General features: G+C 29.2%; 1 long non-coding RNA gene and 1 pseudogene across 2 annotated transcripts; one reads left to right on the top strand and one right to left on the bottom strand.

Moving 5' to 3' along the window:
• Positions 1-719: 719 nt before the first annotated feature.
• Positions 720-9,702, bottom strand: LOC149520124 (uncharacterized). 2 transcript variants are annotated; one of them, XR_016331859.1, is made up of 4 exons: positions 8,792-9,702; positions 8,376-8,449; positions 6,872-6,969; positions 720-1,061 (listed from the first exon to the last, which is right to left on the bottom strand). It is a non-coding gene; the product is annotated as an uncharacterized LOC149520124 (long non-coding RNA). The 2 variants fall into 2 exon arrangements; XR_016331863.1 differs by lacking the exon at positions 720-1,061 and adding an exon at positions 6,685-6,788.
• A 4,961-nt stretch (positions 9,703-14,663) lies between these two features.
• Positions 14,664-17,326, top strand: LOC111317402 (glycosyltransferase family 92 protein RCOM_0530710 pseudogene; annotated as a pseudogene).
• Positions 17,327-20,350: the final 3,024 nt, after the last annotated feature.

Here is a 20,350-nt window from a genome sequence, read left to right as displayed (position 1 = left end):
CAATTGGACCACCTCTCTCTCGCTGTTTATATTCATAATATAACAATGATTTGATGCAGGAATATACCTTTTCCATGTTTTTTCCCCTTTTGATTTGGAAAATAAAGGAGAATTTGAACCATTTTAATTTTTTGAGCATGGGATCATATACCAATCACTAAGCTATGATGATTGATGCACTTACTATAATGTATATATTTTATTAACTATCAAAGTCAAATAATGTTACTTCTTTAATGAAAACTTTAAAAGCCAAATTTTTATATATTTATTTTAAATTTATTTTAAAATTTATATATTTTTATTAATCAAGTGATATTATATGATTAGTTGATAATATATAAAATTTATATATTAATTGCACTTCAAATATAAACTCTACTTGTGTTAACATGAAAATAACTTATTTAATTTCATTCAATTTTAAATCATTTAAAAAAGTGAAAATAGTTTACTATAAATCTATATTTTACTAGTACATGAAGTTCGGTTTCGCACGGTTTGTTATAATAATTTTTAATATTTTATTGAATTAAAAACTTATTAATAGTCAATGGAAACTTAAAAAATTTAGTGAAGATAATTTAGTTAAGTACAAAAAAGAGAACGCTTAGGTAGACTGTTCCATTTTTAATTGTAATGTGATGCATTCTAGCTTACACAAAGACAATATTAACAATGACCACACTAAGTTCAAGCTGAAACAAAAAGGTAAAAGTTACGAATTTTGGTGTAGTCATTCCGTTAGAAGAATTGATGAAAAAGAACAATGTGACTCACTTGAAACATCTTGAAAACATGCAAGAATGTATTTCTTTTCATCAAAATAACTTCTTTTTATGAACAGGCTTTCATCAATTCCTTTTTGCTAGCTCTATTTTTTATTTTTGTCAAAGTTGCAGGATGATTATTTGAGCTATCAAATGGATTGGCAAGCCAGTGCTAGATGTCTAATCCAATTGAAATGACTTGAAAGCTTCTGCAAACTCATGGACTACTATAAACCGATATGGTAATTCTTCATGACACCAATATTGTCTTTGATCCTTTCTTGATGTAACCTACAATATTGAAGAAAATATAGGAAATATAAATTGGTTTCAAATATCAGTAGACTTAATTCTAGATTATTTAACTATTGAAAACTTTGACATGTGATAATAATATAATTGTATTTGTTTCATATCATAGAATAAATATAAAATTATTTCAATGTGCTTACTTTCCGGAGGTAGTTTGCAATGCCTTTTCTTTTACGACATTTAAATCCCATAGATTCAAAGAACTCAAGAACATATTCACGTAGTCCTTGATAAACAATTCACCCATTTTAGAAAAGGATAATGTCATCAAAAAAATTTACCAAATGGAATAGGAAGGAACATAATGACATAAAAGAAAGGTCTAATGACATAAAGATTCACCATAAAAGACCCAAAATTTATCAAATTGGCTTTTGCCATCCATTTTTAAATTGAAAATCAGGTAAAATTTTAATTGTACCTTTAGAACAGAAAAATTAAGGTTGATAGTCCAACCCCAAATTGTCCAGTTTCAACCCAACCTTATAGGATTTTTTTTTTTTGAAAATCAGATTTCGAATTGGGTTTTTTTGAAAAAAGTCGAGATCGAATTTTAGACAAACCTACTCTGACTTGACCTAGTATATACATATATAATATTTTTATTATTTATTTAATTATATAATTATATTTTTTATATTTATATTTATTTTAAATTTATTTAATTTTATATTTGTATTTAAAAATAATATTTTATTAATTTTAGGTTTGGTCGATTATGGTTTTATACATATATGGATCAGGTATAAAAAATAATATTTTAATATCATGTTAGGTCAAATTTGGATATTTAGTATATCAATTCGAGTCGAGTTCGGCATAAGCAAAAACCCATCTGACTCGACTCGTTGCCATCTTAAGAATAATTCTAAGTCAACGTGTAAATAAAAGTTTCAAGAAAGCTTCAACAACAGCTATTGCCTCATTAAGTATATATTTGAAATAGTGTGAATCATGTGTAGGATTTGAACAAAACATTGAATAGAAAAGCTTGTCAATGGAGCAAAAAATCAAAATTAATCTAGAAAGCCTAAAGGAAAGAAAAACACACGCCTCTCACACTTATTCATATTGCCTTTGCACTTCTTATAAAGATCAATTAAATTTTTCTTCTCTAAATCAAATCCTTTATATTTTACTTCAGACTCTTTAATATCAGCCTTAATGACCTGAAATTGATTATACAATTGTCAAAAAAATGGAATAAAAGCAAAAGTTCTAATGACATAAGAAATGAAGTTGACAAATGTCACAACCTCTTTGTACATAGCTCTAAAAATCATTTTCAAATTCTCAACAACATCCCTAGCAAAGTCTTTATCAACAAAGTAAATAGAAACAAATTAGATAATGCTCAATTAGTAAGGGAATAAATTTGACAAACCAACCAATTCTTTTTTGTATAAGAATAAAAAGTTTAATAATGCACTTTTCATAACAAAAGCTAAGAAGAAATAAAATATTGCCATGTCTTAAGGACTTTTAGTAACCTTAAACTACATTTACTCACAGCACCATAAACACAACCATCCAAAATTTTGGTATATTCTTTGTCGTAATGATTTTGAGACCGCTAGATTTAAAGAATTTTAAAATCAAGAAAAATGAAAAAAGTCGTCACCAATCTTTTTTAAGGTGTGATTAACCACCTAAAAGTTTATATTTTTAATAAAATTATAAAAGCGGGTTTAAAGTTTATCAAAAAGATAAATTTCAATATACGAAAATAAATTTAGAATTTAGAATTGGTTACATGTAGAGAAAGATTAGCACTCCCACAACGCCTATAAATTGGTATCAATTAATCATGCGCTATTTTCGGTGTTAGATGAAATGATTTTGATTCAAAATTTAATACTAATTCCCTTCATTTAAAAAAATAGTTTGTTAAATTTCTTTATTTAAAAATATTAAGAAAATCTTTAAGTTAAAGAATTATCCTAAAATTCTCTAACATCTAGACATAATTTAAAATAACTTTTTTCACTTAAGATTTAACACAATATTTCTTAAAATAAAAATAACACTTTTTGTAGAAAATAATTGTTAGTGAGTTTTCAATATCTAAGCAGTGTACCAATAATTATTTCCTTCAAAAAGTATTTTTTGTTTTATTTTATAATATCACAATTTTAAAATACATATTTCTTTTTTTTTTAAAGAAAAACATTTTATATGAGAAAATAAATGATAGTATTATCAAATAGCAAGTAGAAATTAAAGACAGAGAAATGCAAAATGAATGCCAACAACAATATAATGACAGATGTATGCCAATAGATGTTATATAAGGTGATGAAATGCAATTTAAAACTAGATTCTTAAATATAATGAGACCATATTGACTCTTCAACATTTAGGTAGAGCTTAAGTGCGACTATTTATATTTAAGATCTCATTTATTATTATACTTTTTTATTGAAACATATCATTTTATTGTTAAAGCGAATTAAGGACTCGCATGAAAAACTTAATGGAATAAAGTTTCCTAAATACCTCATCGTTGAGGCAACATTTGGGAACTCACACGTATCCTTAAAGTTTTAGAAAGGTTTTGAGTTTTAAAAGTTAGGGTTTTGAGATTTTGAAGTTTTGGATTTTATGATTTTGATTTGAGTTTTAAGGATCTTAGGGTTTAAACGGTTTTAGGGCTTAAAGGGTTTTAAGGTTTGGATTTTAGGGTTCGAAAGATTTTGAGGTTTCGAGGGTCTAAGAGTTGGAGGTTTAGGGTTTAGACATATTAGGGTTTCAAGCATTTTAAGGATTTTAGAGTTTCAAATTTTAGGGTTTGGAGAGTTTAATTTTAAAGTTTGAAGGGTTTAAGGTTTCGATTTTAGGGTTTAAAGGGTTTAGAAGGTTTAGAATTTTAATTTTAGGATTTGAAGGGTTTAGGGTTTTGATTCTAGGGTTTGAAGGTTTTAAGATTTTGATCTTAGGGTTTGGAGGATTTAAGGTTTGAAAAAAAATACGAACATCTCTAAAAATCTCTAACATCTAGGTAAATTTTTGAAGCAAGTTCGGTTTTCATAATTTTTGAAAATTAATTAAAAAAATTTCGTGTATTTTTTTTTATAACAATTTATTATTAAAAAAATATTATTAATTTTTATTGATTTTTTAAATAATTTTTCAATATCTAGACGAAATTATCAATATTTAAAACACGATTATATTTCCTCCAACATTTAGGTAGAAAAATTTTCTTATTACTTTATTTTTATTATCATTTTTTAGATTTTTTTAGCATTTTTTGTTATTATTCTCTTTTATTTATTTATCTTTTAAAAAATCAAAAGTTTGAACTCATTTTTATTTTTATTTGTTATCATTTTTATTATTACTATTATAAAAACAACAAAATTTATTCTAACACATTTAAACATTTTATCATGCATAAAGATTAATAGTAAAATTTAAAATATCACAAATAATCTTTATAAAAAAATTCAAAAAAAATTTTATACCTGAACCGGACTGATCAACGGACCGATCTAATTGACTTGGTGGTTTAACGATTTAGATCGGTTCAAACTGATTCGTTGATAGTTTGTCTGGATCGACTAAAGGCTGACTAAAACGAGTTGATGGGTTAGGTCACAAGCACGCGTAAATTCTCCCTTTTGCCCAAAACGATGTCGTTTTGGTCTTAATCTTCTATATAAAAGCCAACCTTTTTTTAGTTCATTTCATCCTTTCCTAAAAAAAAATAAATGTTCAACTCCAAAAAAACCTCTTTGGCTTCATTAGAATCCAATGTCATGCCATCACGTTGACTGTCGCCTGAGATCACTACTGGTGATATTTGTCGATGGTTGTCAGTGATTGAAAAATGCTAAAAAACTGTTAAAATTTTTTTCTCAATGTGCTATTTCTATATCCAATCTCTTTTTCGTCGAAAATAACCATGATCAGTATAAATTGAGGTTTAAAGTTTTCTGTCTCTTTTTTTTTCTCTTTTTTTTTTGTAAAACCAAAATTGATGACTTTTTTTTTTTTGTTTTTTATGGGCAATTTTTTGGTGCTGATGGTTCTTCCTTACGAAGAAGACTATGTTGTTTTCTGTTTGGGTTTTTTGATTTTTTTTTTTTTTTAGTTTTTTGATGGGTAGAGGGTTTAGTGGAAGATAGTGGAAAACTTAGATTTCTAAGTATATGGGCGCTAGGATTTCTGGGTGTGAGAGCTAAGATTATTTTTTGGGTGTGGGAAAGCTAGGGTTTCTGTGTTTGTATGTCTAAAAGAGCTGAAAGAAAAGGAAGCTAGATGTTTTATAGGGCTAGGCGCCTAGGACAATGGGTAGAGTAGGTGCTTGACAAGATATGGGTGCCATGGCAGAGTAAGGTCGGTGGTTTTGGGCAGTTGGAGCCGATAAGGTGCAAGGGCTTTGTGTATGAGTTTCATCGGTATGGTGCTATGCAGGGCAAGTGGGTAGGCTGGTAAGGTAAAGTCGGTGACTGGCTTAGGGTCTGATGAGGCGCATGGTGGTTGGACAAGCTGGTGCAGTGCACGGCACCATGTCTATCCTCGTCCCATCTCTTTTTTTTAACCAATATTATTATTATTATTATTATTTACCAATTAATAATTTTAATATTATAATTAATTAATAATTTTAATATTAATAAATAAAAAACTAAAACGAGATCTCATTTGATAGATTTGGACAAAATTTGGTGTCTACGTTCTTTAAGCAGGAAAATGTACTTTTCAAGCCAAAAATTGAATGTTCATGTTTAATCCTACTATATGCTAGACAACCATCCTTAGTTTTTCCCTCTTCTCATCAACATGTACCACATAAACAAAATAAACATCATAATACCAATATATAAGGAGTCATAATTAAGATATATTTATATTCTTAGATCCGTTACTTGAATACCTTGAAAAAAATTGAAAATTGCAACCACATTTCTCTAACATAAACAAAATTGACAATCTAGCCATGGCTACAGTCTTTATTCTAAGATGCATAATTTAAGTCCATATTAGGCTATTACTCTAGATTACCAAACCAAATCAAATAATAAAAAAAAATTAAAGGAAAAGAACCTAGATTGTTGAGATTATAAATTTAATAGCTAAATGTTAAACTTTACAGCCTCTTTAAATTTAAGCCTTTTATAATATGTAATGTTTAATAAATTATTGAGCTTAAAAATAGCATATATAAAAACTCTAATTTTCATTTTTTATTTTAAAAAAACAAGCATTACCAAGAATCAATCAATAAACTTTAGCAAAATTTTCACTGATACTGAATTGAAGCAGAAAACAGAACAAAATAGCATTCTGTACTAATCAAATAATTAGATAAAAAGATAAAAAAAAAAATTAAGTTAAACCCAAGTGTCAAAATCAATAAATAAAATTAGAAACAAACCTAAAAGATCCATTTGTTAATGATAATCACAGTAACATTAAATCCCACCACTAGAGAATTGTAAGAAGAGATATGAAATTACCCCACAGCCACAACCTTCTATCCTCTATTTCTTTCCCCCCTCTCTCTTTCTTTCCTAACAAAAACCCCCACAATTTCCTAAAAACCTTTATCACCAAATTCAAAACCCAAAACCAAAAGCTAAACAAAAACTGAAAAAAAAAAACAAACCCATTTCAAAATTTTATTTTAGAATAATAAAGAGGTAGCTAAGTTACATAAATATAAAGAGAGAAAAAGAGAGAGAGAAATAATCAAGGAGAAACCTAAAGAAAATGTGAAAGAAGGTGTAATGATGTAAGCAAGTCTTCAAATGCTATTATTTTTCCTGTTCAAACTAAATACTTACCATATTCCCTCAATAACCTTCTCTACGAAGGTTATTAAAAGCTATTGCGCTAGTCCTTGGCTCAAGTCGTATACATTCGAAGTGACCTTGTGACCATCCTGTCAACAATCCAAAGTCATTATTAATTCATAAATAGTCTTTGATAAAACCTTTATTGACCTAAATAAAATCCTTGTAAAGCGTTTTATAAACAAGTGCAAATAGGCAAAGAAAGTATAATAGAGCAAAGGGAAGAATCAAATAGGCAAAGAAAATATAATAGAGCAAAGGGAAGAATCAAATAGAAGTTGAAATATAAAAGAAGAGTTATAACATAGTTAAAAAGAAATCAAATAACAAATTCACTAGATAACTAATAATCATCAAATAAGCAAATCTATCATGTAATCCTAGTAAAAACATAATCGAGACAAACACCAAAACAAAACAAAAAACCAAACTTTTCACTCACTTTCAACCTAATCAAAAAATATTGTTCAACAACACCTACAAAAAGTAAAACAAAACAATTCAAACCATCATCATACAACCCAATCTTAAAAAACACAACCTTTAAACGAAATGGAAGTAATATGCAACTCAGAAAGGAAGAGAATTCAAATAAATTACACCATATAACATGCAAACAAAACAAAATCCCATTGAACTTGCCTCAATTACTACTTCAATGACTTGTAAATAAATTTCATAACTCAAATTAGTAATCAATATAAGGCATATCATTCCAAATAGCTACCATAAACAAAGTAATAACTCAATAAATTATTAGTTTACCACCTTAGTAGTGTAATCAATAGTCTGGTCAACACCTCTTGCCATTAATCAATTTATACTTCAATTACCACAAGTAGTTGTAACATGGCACTTTTAAGCTATCACAAGCTGAATTGTAGCAAAACCTACTACTCCTTCACCACTTATTACTAATAACCTTTGCCTGTTGAATGAAAATTCAATCATTGGGGGGGGGGGATAAATTGCAACAGTTCCTAGAATATTTAATTATAAATTTTAGTTGAAAGATTGTATTGTTGTAGTCTCTACTAAAATGCATTTGAAGGTAAGGTAAAGAAATGAGATGACATACTTTATCAATATCAATATATAGTTACTTTCATTTGCAATTCATAAAAAGAGATTCATCTTCACAAAAATAAATAGATAAACAAAATGAAATAGAATAAGTTAAAAGCCAAAGACATAAAGAATACTAAATATAAAAGAAAAATGGGATAGATTAGAATTTATCGTCCAAGAAAACAATGTTTGTGGGAGAATTGGTTTTAGATTGCTATATCTAGGAAAGCCCTTTAAACCCACTAATCTACAATGATGAAAATTATGTACATTAAATATGATCACACAATTCCATGAACATATGATTTATGGTTAGTTAAAAACTATTAATGATCTGGCTAAAATATTTGACTATAATTTGTCAAAATTAAGGAAATACATGAAAATATTATTGAAAACAATCAACAATCCAAAGACATAAACGTACCCCTCAGTTATCCTAGCAATACTTTTTAAGGTACGCCATATAGTTAATGTTGCAAAAGGAAGGGCACTTGTTTCCTACAACACAAAAAAAAAAAAAAAAATCATATTCATGTTACATAATTAAAACCTAAAAAACACAATACCTAGGAATTATGAAATTAAATATAGTTAAAAGAAAAGTCAGGGAACCACAAATTAGACCAACTGATGATAAAAATGTTTTTTAAAATGGTTAAAAGTAGAGATACTAAATAAAAATATATGGTAGAACATAATATACCATCATCCACCATGAACAAATAAAACAAATGAAAACTAAATAACTGTTAGTCACATAAATCTATTCTTGAGAAAAAAAATAACAGAAACATAAATTTGTTCATTACTTAAAAAATGACTAAAAGATTGAATAGTTACCACATAAGTAACTGAAGCTGGTTTTGGAGAAAGCTTGTCTTTTCCAAAGAATTGTATAGTCAATATATGTGCTCCTCACAACAATTAGATACAGAGCACTAAAAACTTCCTGTTTTATAGTCAATGACTTTACTGAAGCTGTGATAGCTGCAACTTCACCAATTATATCACATTCCAAAATGAAAAGCAGAAGAGGTTCAAATATAAAATGACAATAGCCTGATCTCATATGAGAAAGCACAAATTTAGAAACCAAAGATTAATTCCACCAAACTAATTTTAAATTCGTTTATTTTGTTCTGACATTTCATAGCATTCAAATGACCAACTAATAAATGAATAAAGAAAATTAAATGAATTCAAATGAATTAAACAAAGAATATAAAGCAATCCACCAAAAATACCCATTCCAATTATCATTCATGTAACCCAATCCCAAATAATACTAACATTACACTATTTTAAATTAAAATAAAACAATATGAAAACCTCGCAACAAATAATTTAGACAAATTTAGGACCAAAAAATAAAAAATATTGTTCAATAAAAAAGAAAGAAAACTGAAAAGCATAAAAACCCAAACCCCATTCAACAATTCAACTCTACAAAACCAAATTCAAGTCTGTAACATCAAAATCATCAATCATCAAAAGATTTAAAAGAAAAGCAAATAAAAATAATTCAAAATAGATAAACAAAAGATATAAGAGTTTAAACAAGAGCGGCAATAAGCTTGGCATTTTTGCCTCATTCTCTGGTGATGATGACTTTTGGATTTGAAGGAGTATGTTTAATCATTTGTGAAGTCGACAAAAATGAAAACGAAGAAGCTTCGATTCTGGAAGGAGAGAAAGTGATTTGGGTGTGAAGTTGTAGAGAAAAAAAAGAACATGGTTGAGTAAAAAAAAAGAGAGAGAGGAAATAGAAATAGGGTTGGCATCGAGTTGGGTTCAGGGCGGGTTTTGCTCGCTCCGAACCTGATCCGACTTTATGCATTAATAAACTCGAAACCGATCCTACTCGATTTTTTTTATTTTTTTATATCCGAACCCGACCTCAACCCCGACCCGATATTATATAAATCGTACCCGACCCTAAATTAATAAAATATTATTTTTTAAATATAAATATTTAAAAATATCATTATATAAATATATAAATAAATCAATAATTAATTAAAAAATAATTTTTTATATAATATCAGATAGGGACAAGTCGGGTTTACCTAAAACTCGAACTCGATTATTTTATAACCTTACTCGATCCAACCCAAAACTCGAATTTCAAAAAAAAAAAAATCGATCTCACAGTGTCAGGTCAAGTTGAAACCCATCGAAGACGGGTTGAATTGCCGTTCCTAAATAAAAAGTAAAGCCATTAAAAAGTGTTAGGTAAAACAGGGATGACTCATAGGGGTTTTAATATAAACTATTAAAAAAGAAAAAGAAAATGACAGTTATCAACTTCAGGATATTTAAGGGTTCCTTTTTATCTATAATAATATTGATAACGTATTCAAATACGTAAGCTAACTTCAAATCATTTATTTTATTATTTTATTAAAAATATTTTACTTAAAAAAATTTAAGTTTAATAAAGAAATAGACAAATAAAAATTAGTTAATATTTAATTTATCAACAATATTATTACTCAATGAAAGTTTAATAAAGATTGCAATGTTAATATAGAATTAATAAAAAAAATTTAATCAATATTTGATTTAATTAAAAAATAATTAATTAAAGACAAAATAAATCTTAAAAAAAGGCAAAGTAGTTAATTAAATAAATTATAAAGAATATATATATATATATGTATATATATGTCATTCATTATTAGTACTTTTAAAATTCATCTTAAAGATATAGAAAAGAAATAAAACTGAACCAAATGAAAGTTACGGCAAAATTCAACCTACAACTATAACACAGTGACAAATTTGCCATTTATCTCTCTCTGTTTTTTTCCCCATCTTTTCAATTGGTTATCGTAGCTTCCAATGTTGGTCCATTAGTAATAGACTATTAGAATAAGAATCCGTAATCCTTGAGAAAAAAAAAAAAAATCCACAATCCTACTAGTTAGTTAAGCGGAGGAAGTTTAGGACTTCTCATGGCAAAGGATATATGAAATTGTTAATCTACATCAGTATATATAATTTTTATTTAAAATCATAACATGTAATTATATTATTATAAAAAATCAATCATTTATTATACAACATATGTGATAATTAAATAATAAATATTTATTTTGATAAATTTATATGTAATATGTAATAAATAATTAATTTTTTTAATAATATAATTACGTAACATAATTTAAATAAAAAATATTCACTAATATGAAATAACCGTTTTATACAAATTTTTTCTGGCTCCTCACATGTGTGTTGACGCATGATGAATTGCATAAAGCTCAAATGCTGCTTCCCCTTTATTAGCTCATTAAATTGGCACATAAAGTGGGAGGTTGGAACTCTCATCTGTATCATGAAAATTAATATGATTTTGTTTTCCATATAAGTCAAATAAAATTGTTAACTGCACAGCTATCGTTTCTGACCACAGCTAGTCGTCCAACTTTAAATAAGTTGATATATCATATTTTGTAATTTGATTTGAGGCTATGCAAGTTTCACAAAAGTTAACAATGTATTTACCTAGTTATATATTATTTAAGAAAAATTAGTTAATAATTTAATTAATAAAAAATTATTAATTAAGAAAACTTTACTTAAATAAGGAATTTAATGTTAATAAAGAAATAAATAAAAATTAATCAATATATTAATTTAATAAAAAAATTATTAATTAAGAACAAAGTAGTTAATTTTAAAAATTATCACTATTTACTTTTTTAGAGTTTGCCTTTTTATATATAGTACAAATATAGATAGATGTATATGGTTTTTTTATTTTTTAAAATCAAGATTGATATAAATAGTTGAATTAAAAGGAATGTAAATAGAATAATTTAGTGCTAATTGATGGTATAACTTATTGAATATATTAGGCAAAAAAATTTTCAAATATTGATATTTCATTTGAATAGATATTTAATTAATTATTATGGAATTTTTTTACTGTACTGATTAATGCATATGATTTTTAAGTAATATTTCATGTATTATTAATTTGTTTTTTTTCACTGCTTTTGGTGCTTTTGTTTTTATTTTTATTTTTAATTTTCAGTCACAAGTTTCATTTAAGAAATTTTATGAAAATTCGTTTTGACTTTAAAAGTCTAACTTTGCATTCTGATTTGATTTGAAATTTTGTATGGATTCTAAATATTTACGACGTGCATATATAGAACACACCAACTTTTAAAAGTGTAAACACAATAAAAAAAATTAATTATATATTAAAGTTAAATCTACCGATATTATTTTTTGATGTTGAATTTTTTTCTTCAATACTTGTTGGTTTGAATGGTAAAAAAATTAATTTTTTAAAATAAAATTTTAATTTTGAGTCTCGTGAATGAAAAAAATTATATTTAAAAAAGTTTATCTTCTTATGAAATTTAATCCGATTTAACTTTAAATTAGTCAAAGCTTAAAGTCACTATTAGATAACGAAAGATCTTAGATAAAAAAATGTTGAATTTGTTTTTATATTTCAAATTTATTAAATTTTATTATATTTTTAATTTTATTAATGTATTGACATAAAATATTATTCGCATTAACAAAAAATTTATAAAATATTTCAATTTGGTTTCTTTTTTATCTTAGCAATCAACAATTGATTTTTTTTCCATTATTGTAATAAAATATTTAGTAAAATATTCAGATTTCATATTCTTTTATTAACAAATCAACACAATTTATAATATAGTGATAAAATTTAATAGAATCAAAGTATAATATCAAAATTCAATATTAAATAATAATATATAGGAACAAGTTTCATCATTAGTAAAGCTAACAAATTTAATAGTTTTTGTTGGTAGGAACAAATTTAATATCTAAAGCTAGACAGAGAAACAACATCACCTTTAAGCACTATTTCAAAAAAATAAAAAAAACAACGTTAAGCACAAAAAAGTGTTAAGTACAATGAAAGGAAACTTCATAACAAACAGTAATAGGAGTATTAAAATTAGTAAAAATATATTTAAAAAAAGGTGAAAGTAAAGGGTGATGGGAGGAGATTGGTGTCTGCTGTTTATTATTATTATTATTATTATTATTTTTCTCCAACAATATTAACAGAATTCATGACACTGAACACAGAATTATAATTTTTCAAACCAAAAAAGAAAACAGAACAGAAGCAAAACTGGGGAATGCCAGCTGCAGTTGTTTTGTGAGAATCGTTTTCAACGCTTGGTTATCTATTGATCCACATCACATTAATTTTTTTTTTTTTAATTTAAAATTAGTTACCAAACGTTGCCCTTTGCTTTGATTACCTTTTTTATTCTATTAAAAATAAAAAAAAAATTTCTTCTTCAACTATTGAATACCCACCAATTGAATAATTTTAGAAGAGAAATAATGTTAGATGCTCCAACAGGAAGTAGATAATTCATGGTAGATTGTGAGATGGATTTGATGAATGGCATTACAGCTTTTGCAAATCTTTGAAGAACAAATTCAGAGAAATTTCATTTCTTTAGGCTTTGTTAGGTGACCATCTTATTCTCCTCCTTATTTTACAGACATCATCCTCCATAGCCTGCATTTTTTATTAGTGTTTGCTTTATGCTTTCAGAACTTATTAATGTCTGTTGCTTTGCTACTTAATACATTAGAAGAAATACTTCGGAAGAAAATGTTGATGGGTTTAAAACTTATACATAAATTTCAAAAATTTTAAAATAAAAAGGCACACACCTGAACAAGAAGTTTACATTGAAAATTATTGAAGCAACTTATAGCACTTGACTCAAGGCCTAGTGCTTCTAATGTGCTTACTGAAGATAGTAGCAACCTGATTTTGTTTCATAGTAGATATCAATTTGAGTATTTATTTATATCTTCTCTATGTCAAACTTTGTCTCGTTACACACCAAAAAAAAAAAAAAAAAAGTTCAATATAGAACAAAATCTTCAATTACTTATTTATTTAATTGTTAGTGTAGAACTGAAGCAGAAGCCTCTACATTCGGGGAATTTCTTCCCAACAGTTTGGCTTTAGCTTCTTCAGGTTGCTCATTAAACTCACTTGATTACAACCCAATTTTTGTGTCTTCATCCTGCAGCTTATTGATCCTTTGTAGAAGCTCTTTCATGTATTCTATGGTATTTCCAAGTATAGATGTTTTATCCATCTGCTAATGTTGGCATTCTTCTATATATCAGTTGCAGAACTTTTTCAACTTGACTAAAAAAATGCCTAATTGTTTTAAAAGATGGCATGTCACTAAAATGCTACCATTACATTTTACTATTATGCTAAATATGAAACTTTCAACAAATTACATTTTACCATTGAAAGTGATTGTGATTTTTTTAGCTACCGAAAACAAAGATTCATACTTTGAAAAAAAAAAAAAATATTAGTTATAAAAAAACACTAAATTCCACTCTTTATAAACTATATAAAATCGTTGATAGCCAAATAGAGAGTTAAAATTTTCTTTTTTTTTAAAGAAAGAAGATTATGAGTTATATAATTAATTCGAGAAGTATTTGCTCAAATAAAAAGAAACTTTTGAAAGAAAGTGAGATTCAACTAATTTTCTTGCAAAATTTTGAATTTTTATTCACTAATAGTGTTAGTAAGTAGAAAGTAGTAAGTGAGAAATTATGAAGGAAGTGGGTAATTGCAGCTTTTGAACTCAAATTTTGGTTTATGTAAAAAGGTGAATTTTGGTGGATATGGATAATTTGCAGCTCAAATTTCGTATTCTGCAAAATTAGATGGCGTAAAAAAAAAATGAAAAGGCTTTTGAAATTATAAGTTATAACCTGTTATAAGAGATTTTCGATTTCAAAACTTATATTGTTATTAACGTATCTTACATAAATGAGCAGGAGTTAAAAAGTAATTGTTGCGGCGACTTGCTCCCGCAAAATGGAATGCATGGAGGAGTTGTAAAGACAGTAGCCTGTCCAGGAAAGCCAACCGTCTCTCCTTCATTTCACTTCATAAAAAAAAAAGAAGAAAGTCCATCACATTTCAACATCTATGTTGAGCATCCACCTGTCTACTGTTTTAAAAAATTTCTAGGAATTCAACCAATAATCTCCATAATTCCGCTGCTAGAGTGACCTTTTCCCCATTTTTAGTCCTTCCTTTGACGGCAGCCAGAAACGCGTCCTCCCCTAGCCCTTTCGGTACTTCTTGCTTCCAGATCTGCACTCCAAAGTACTCCTTCAGTACTTACTAGTCAGTTTCCATAAAAAAAAAAAAAAAAAAAAAACTCACCCCAGGTCTATCTTTTTATTCTTTTCCTTCCTGCCTTCTTTCTTTCTTTCCTTTTGCTTTTACTTCTTACTATTTAGCTTCACCCTTTTTTTTCCCCTCAGTTGGGTTTTCTTTTGGACCCTGAAAAGATATGGATTCTGAGCAGCGTCGGAAGCGGAAGAGCATCTACAGGCCCTACCCACGGCCTTAGGTTTTGTCTGTAAGGTTGTTAATCTTGTGCTTGTCTTTCTTGGTTTTCCTTTTGTTCTTCTAGGTACCAATCCGGACAGTGTCTTTTCACCCTGTTCTGAGCATCCCAAGTTTTTCAATCTTGTCCAAAAGTTCCCTTCAGGATTCTTTTCATGGTAATTTACGGTTACCTTTGAAAGTAGAAGATCGAGTCTTGTTCCCTGATCACTTGCTCTTGCTTGTATCCAGCAAGATTGATCAAGCGGACAGGTTGGACTGTGTTTACTACAAAGTTTTGGATGATTCTAGTGAAGTAATTGAGGAGAGTAAAGATAAGGAGATTGTCGACGAGGGGCTTTTGTCTATTGATGAATATGATGGGTTTAGACCGACTGTTAGGTGCCCTCTTCCTCCTCTGAATTCCTACTGTGGGTTTGAGGCGGCGAGGAGATGGGGTTTATTATAATTGTTCTTTGAGGAGTAATCAGACAGTTCATTCATGGGATAGAATGGCTTATGAAGCGGCAATGGATGGGAAAAATGCAGTTGTTTTTGTTAAGGGGTTGAATCTTCGACCCCATAAAGAATCCGATCCTACCCAGTTCAGGTGCCAGTTTGGTTTGGGGAATTGGGATGAAGATGACGGATTCGTGCTAATGAATGAAGCAGTAGCGGCTGCACAAGAGGTTTTTAGGTGTTCACTGCCTAGGAGTATAAGACATAATCCGGATAAGGCTCAGGGAATTCGAGTTACTGTTGTCCATGGTGGTGAGAGTGGTGCGGAACACAAGCCAATGCCATCTGTGGTTAAAATCACAATTCCAGATCCTATGAGCACGGGAGGATTCAGGGAAGGCATAAGGAGGATATGCCTATCCCTTCTGTGGATAAACTACACAATTCAAAGTCTTTCCAGAAGAAAAGGAACCGGGGGAAGTATGAGCTCTGCGCCTGCACTATGCTCTGGAACCAGGCACCGGCACTGCGGGAGTGGATTATGTACCATGCCTGGCTAGGTGTTGAACGCTGGTTCATTTATGATAATAATAGTGATGATGGAATTCAACAGGTAACTGAAGAACTTGATTTTCTAAACTATAATGTTAGCAGGCATACCTTGCCATGGATTAAAACCCAGGAGGCAGGGTTTTCGCACTGTGCTTTAAGAGCAAGAAATGAGTGTAAATGGGTAGGCTTCTTTGATGTTGATGAGTTCTACTACTTCCTTCGTCATCACCGGAGAGGTTTTGCTGGGTCAAAATTTACTAAGATCCCCGGTTGCAAATTACTCGTCATCAAGGACAATTGCAGAAATAAGAACAGCTTGCCACAGCTTTGGGCCATCTGGATTGAGCTTACCTCAATCACAAGGAGTAACTGTAGGTTACACTTACCGGCTCCAATGCCCTGAGCGACATAAGTCTATTGTGCGGCCTGATTTGCTCAATGAAACTCTTCTCAATGTGGTGCACCACTTCCAGCTGAGAAAGGGATTCAGGTACCTGAATGTGCCTGAAAGTTCTATCATAATAAACCACTACAAGTACCAGGTATGGGACACCTTTAGAGCCAAGTTCTTCAGAAGGGTTGCAGCCTATGTTGTTGATTGGCAAGAAAATCAAAACCAAGGGTCAAAGGATAGAGCGCCTGGGCTTGGAACTGAGCCCATTGAACCACCCAATTGGTGACTACAGTTCTGTGAAGTCTGGGACACCGATCTGAGGGACCTTGTCCTCGCAAATTTTACAGATCCTGCCACAGGGGGCTTACCCTTGGAGAAGGCTCTTTTGTAACAGTACCAAATTTGGTTGCTTCCAGCTTGGTGCCCGTGTGAAACAGATTAATGACACCAAAAATTCATTCTTTTCATTTTTTATTTTTTTGTATTTTTATCTGATTTTTTTATGGGTATGAGATCAGTTGATTATAGGGATCTTACACAGCTGTAAATTCTGTGATGATGAAATAACATTTTCTTTTGTCCCTCTCGTTGATTTCTATATTAGTTAATGAGTTATTGCTGATTTTTCCTGTAGTTTATTTATTTTAAAGAAAGTGGCCACTACTACAGCATCTTCATGTTCTTCTACAGATGAGATGAACTAGTATAGGACGTAACTTCAAACTATTGAATGAATTTAAGGGGAAAACTTCAAATAAAATATGTTTGGAAAACTCATAATTCTATTTTATTAACAAGAACAGGATCAAGTAAAATGTTCCTGAATATCTTAAGGGTACACAATAACTGCATCCCCTATATGCTATACAGATAGTCGATAACTCGTTTATCAGTAGCTTCCTGGAAGCTAGAAAATTGAACTAGCAAATTGGGAGTTTAGCCTATTACAATAATATGCATGATACACTCTTCATGTACATCCTTCACACTCGCTACAGCTAAAAAACATGGCATTGCAAGTTTTGAAGCATCATGGCATACAACAGAACCCTTTTACAGGAATACTAGGTTTGCATATGTTGTTTAAAGAAGAAATTTTCAATTGCATGTCCAAGAATGTTTGAATGCAACACATCAACTAGAAATATTTTCAGGGACCAAGAAAAATTGAATTATTAATTACATGGCAGCATGTAGGGCCTGTATCCTGATATCATCTGCCCTCAGTCCCAAGGAATATCACTTCCAGGGAAACCTAAAAATCCAAAAACAAGAAGAAAACACCTTAAAACTAGGAGAGACGGAGAATAAAATTAACAAAGTAGAGAAGACGAACAATGTAAGTGGAAATATTACAAAAGTTGAGAAGATCAAAAAGAGGATGCGGTTTATGCTTTTATGTCTAGAGTGGTTGAGCAGGATTTGTGGTTGTGAACCATCAAATTGTCCTTAATAGTATCACCCCAATACTCTTCATGCCATGCGATAGACATGTATTAAGATTTATGATTATTTACTAGGTCCCATCAGCAACTAAAAAGAGAGCGACAAAGAGGTAATGGGGAAAATAGAGTAATTTATAAAATTAAGTCAAAAAATATGAGGGCAGAATTCACAATATGATTTTGCTTTTCTATCATTGGCATGCGTATGCAGAACATCCTACATTTCTACTTTAAAAAAAATTGCTATTCACAGTTTTCAATGATTTCTTCAGATAAGATTCAGCGCTCCTAAAAAAGAAGTGGAAACAAGATAAGCTACATCGGATGTCATTAAGAAGTTATTTTCTAAAAAGAAGAAATGACAAAATGCTCTATTTCTATATTCTGAGTAGTACATATAATGTTTTAAGTCTCATAATGATAAAAAAAAAAAAAAGAAGTAATAAAGAACTACCTTAAATGAATCCTGCAGCAGATGTTATGAACTAGAGATCAATATTTACAGTTTGACTTGTTCAAACTCACTTTTGCACCACTCATGGCATGTTACTTACATATTTTGCAAGTGTTGCATCCAATTTCTCTCCGACATAAGTAATCCATGCCTGAAAATAGAGGAATATCAGGCTAAAAGGAATTTAAAGAAAAAAAAAGAGAAAAATTAAAAGAGAACATCTGAGCATTTGGTTTGTGGTTGGTACATGTATTCTCTTTACTCTTCGAGCAGGATTTGAATCCCCCATTCCCCAAATCAAAGAAAATTGTAGGAGAAAGGGAGGGAAGAGGTGACGAACAATCATAACAGCAATCAAAAAGTATTAGTGATTAATCAACAAGACAGGGTCCTTAGAAATTAAAAAAATACTTTATATTCTATTGAGAATGAGAATGACTGACAAAGTTTTAAAATCACAAATGCAGGATTCAAAACTGGAGAACAATAAATGACTAATATTCATAACTAAAGAAAAAATGACCTACGATCAAGTCAAAATCCTTTTTTTTTTTTGTTGCATATCGCCAAATGCAGGCCCCAATTTCTTTTATTATTCTTTCATAAAAAAAATAAAGAAATTACAGAGAGTTACTAGGAATGAAATATGACATTTACGACTAAACTAATTGCATTATTGGCCAGCTTAATACTAACAAGGGAGAATGTTAGTCTGCCTAGATAAGCATCTTTCGAAAAAGGCTATGAGTTGGAAGGTATGTCCCTTGTTCTGATTGAATAACTAGGCTAGATTATCCTTTAGGACTATGGGCAATGCCATTAGAGCCCGACAATGGTGTTATGATTTGCCTGGTACGATCAAGGATCTGATTGGGCCCGACAAGTTTTAGGACTTGTGGAGAGTTCGTCCAGCATGCACCGTCGACCCGAACCATAAACACCTTTTTTCAAGTGTGGCATTATATCTATACATTTATTAAGCTTGATTAATACACCCTTACTTTTGATTACCATATAAGGGTTTTATTGTTAAAAAGAAAGAACTTTCCACGAAGAAAAAAATAGTAACTAAACATTTAATTTCAATGATTAAAATTAAATTTTTGACAGCTTTAGATACCAAAAAGATGAAAGAGCTTATCTAATGAAATAAATAAATAAAAGTAGCTTATAAGCACTTCAAATGTATATATATTCTAGAGAAAAACGTGTAAATATTATTTTTTTTGAAAACATTGTAAGGTAGAAATAAAGAGCAAACAAAATTAATACATAAAGTTGTTCTATTAAGAAGCATAGTATATAAATCGTGATAAGTGCATATAATCTATAACTATTATTCTATAATTTACTAATTATAATTTAAAAATTATATAAATTTTAGTATAAAAATTTTATTTTTAGGTAATGGCTCTACATAATTTTTTATTATAATTGAATAATTATAAAATTATAATAATAAAAGAAATTATAAATGAAATTGACATTGGCCATGACATCATGTAAGGCTAATTTTTATGCCAAATGGTGAACTAGCTTTCTTTGGATATGACAAGGTTTACCGTTTGTCATCATCTTCCAATTGTTCACGTGATGCATGAACTTTTTTTTTTTTTTTGGTTTTTAAGCCTAGCCTTTATGCCTTTTAACCGAAATTTTCTCATATGTCAAAATCACATACACATAATAATATTGTTATTAATTTACA

The sequence above is a fragment of the Durio zibethinus genome, chromosome 2, assembly GCF_047325235.1.
Source record: "Durio zibethinus cultivar Kanyao isolate XHJ-2024 chromosome 2, ASM4732523v1, whole genome shotgun sequence".
Taxonomy (NCBI): Eukaryota; Viridiplantae; Streptophyta; class Magnoliopsida; order Malvales; family Malvaceae; genus Durio; species Durio zibethinus.
This window is presented reverse-complemented; position numbering and strand designations above follow the sequence as displayed.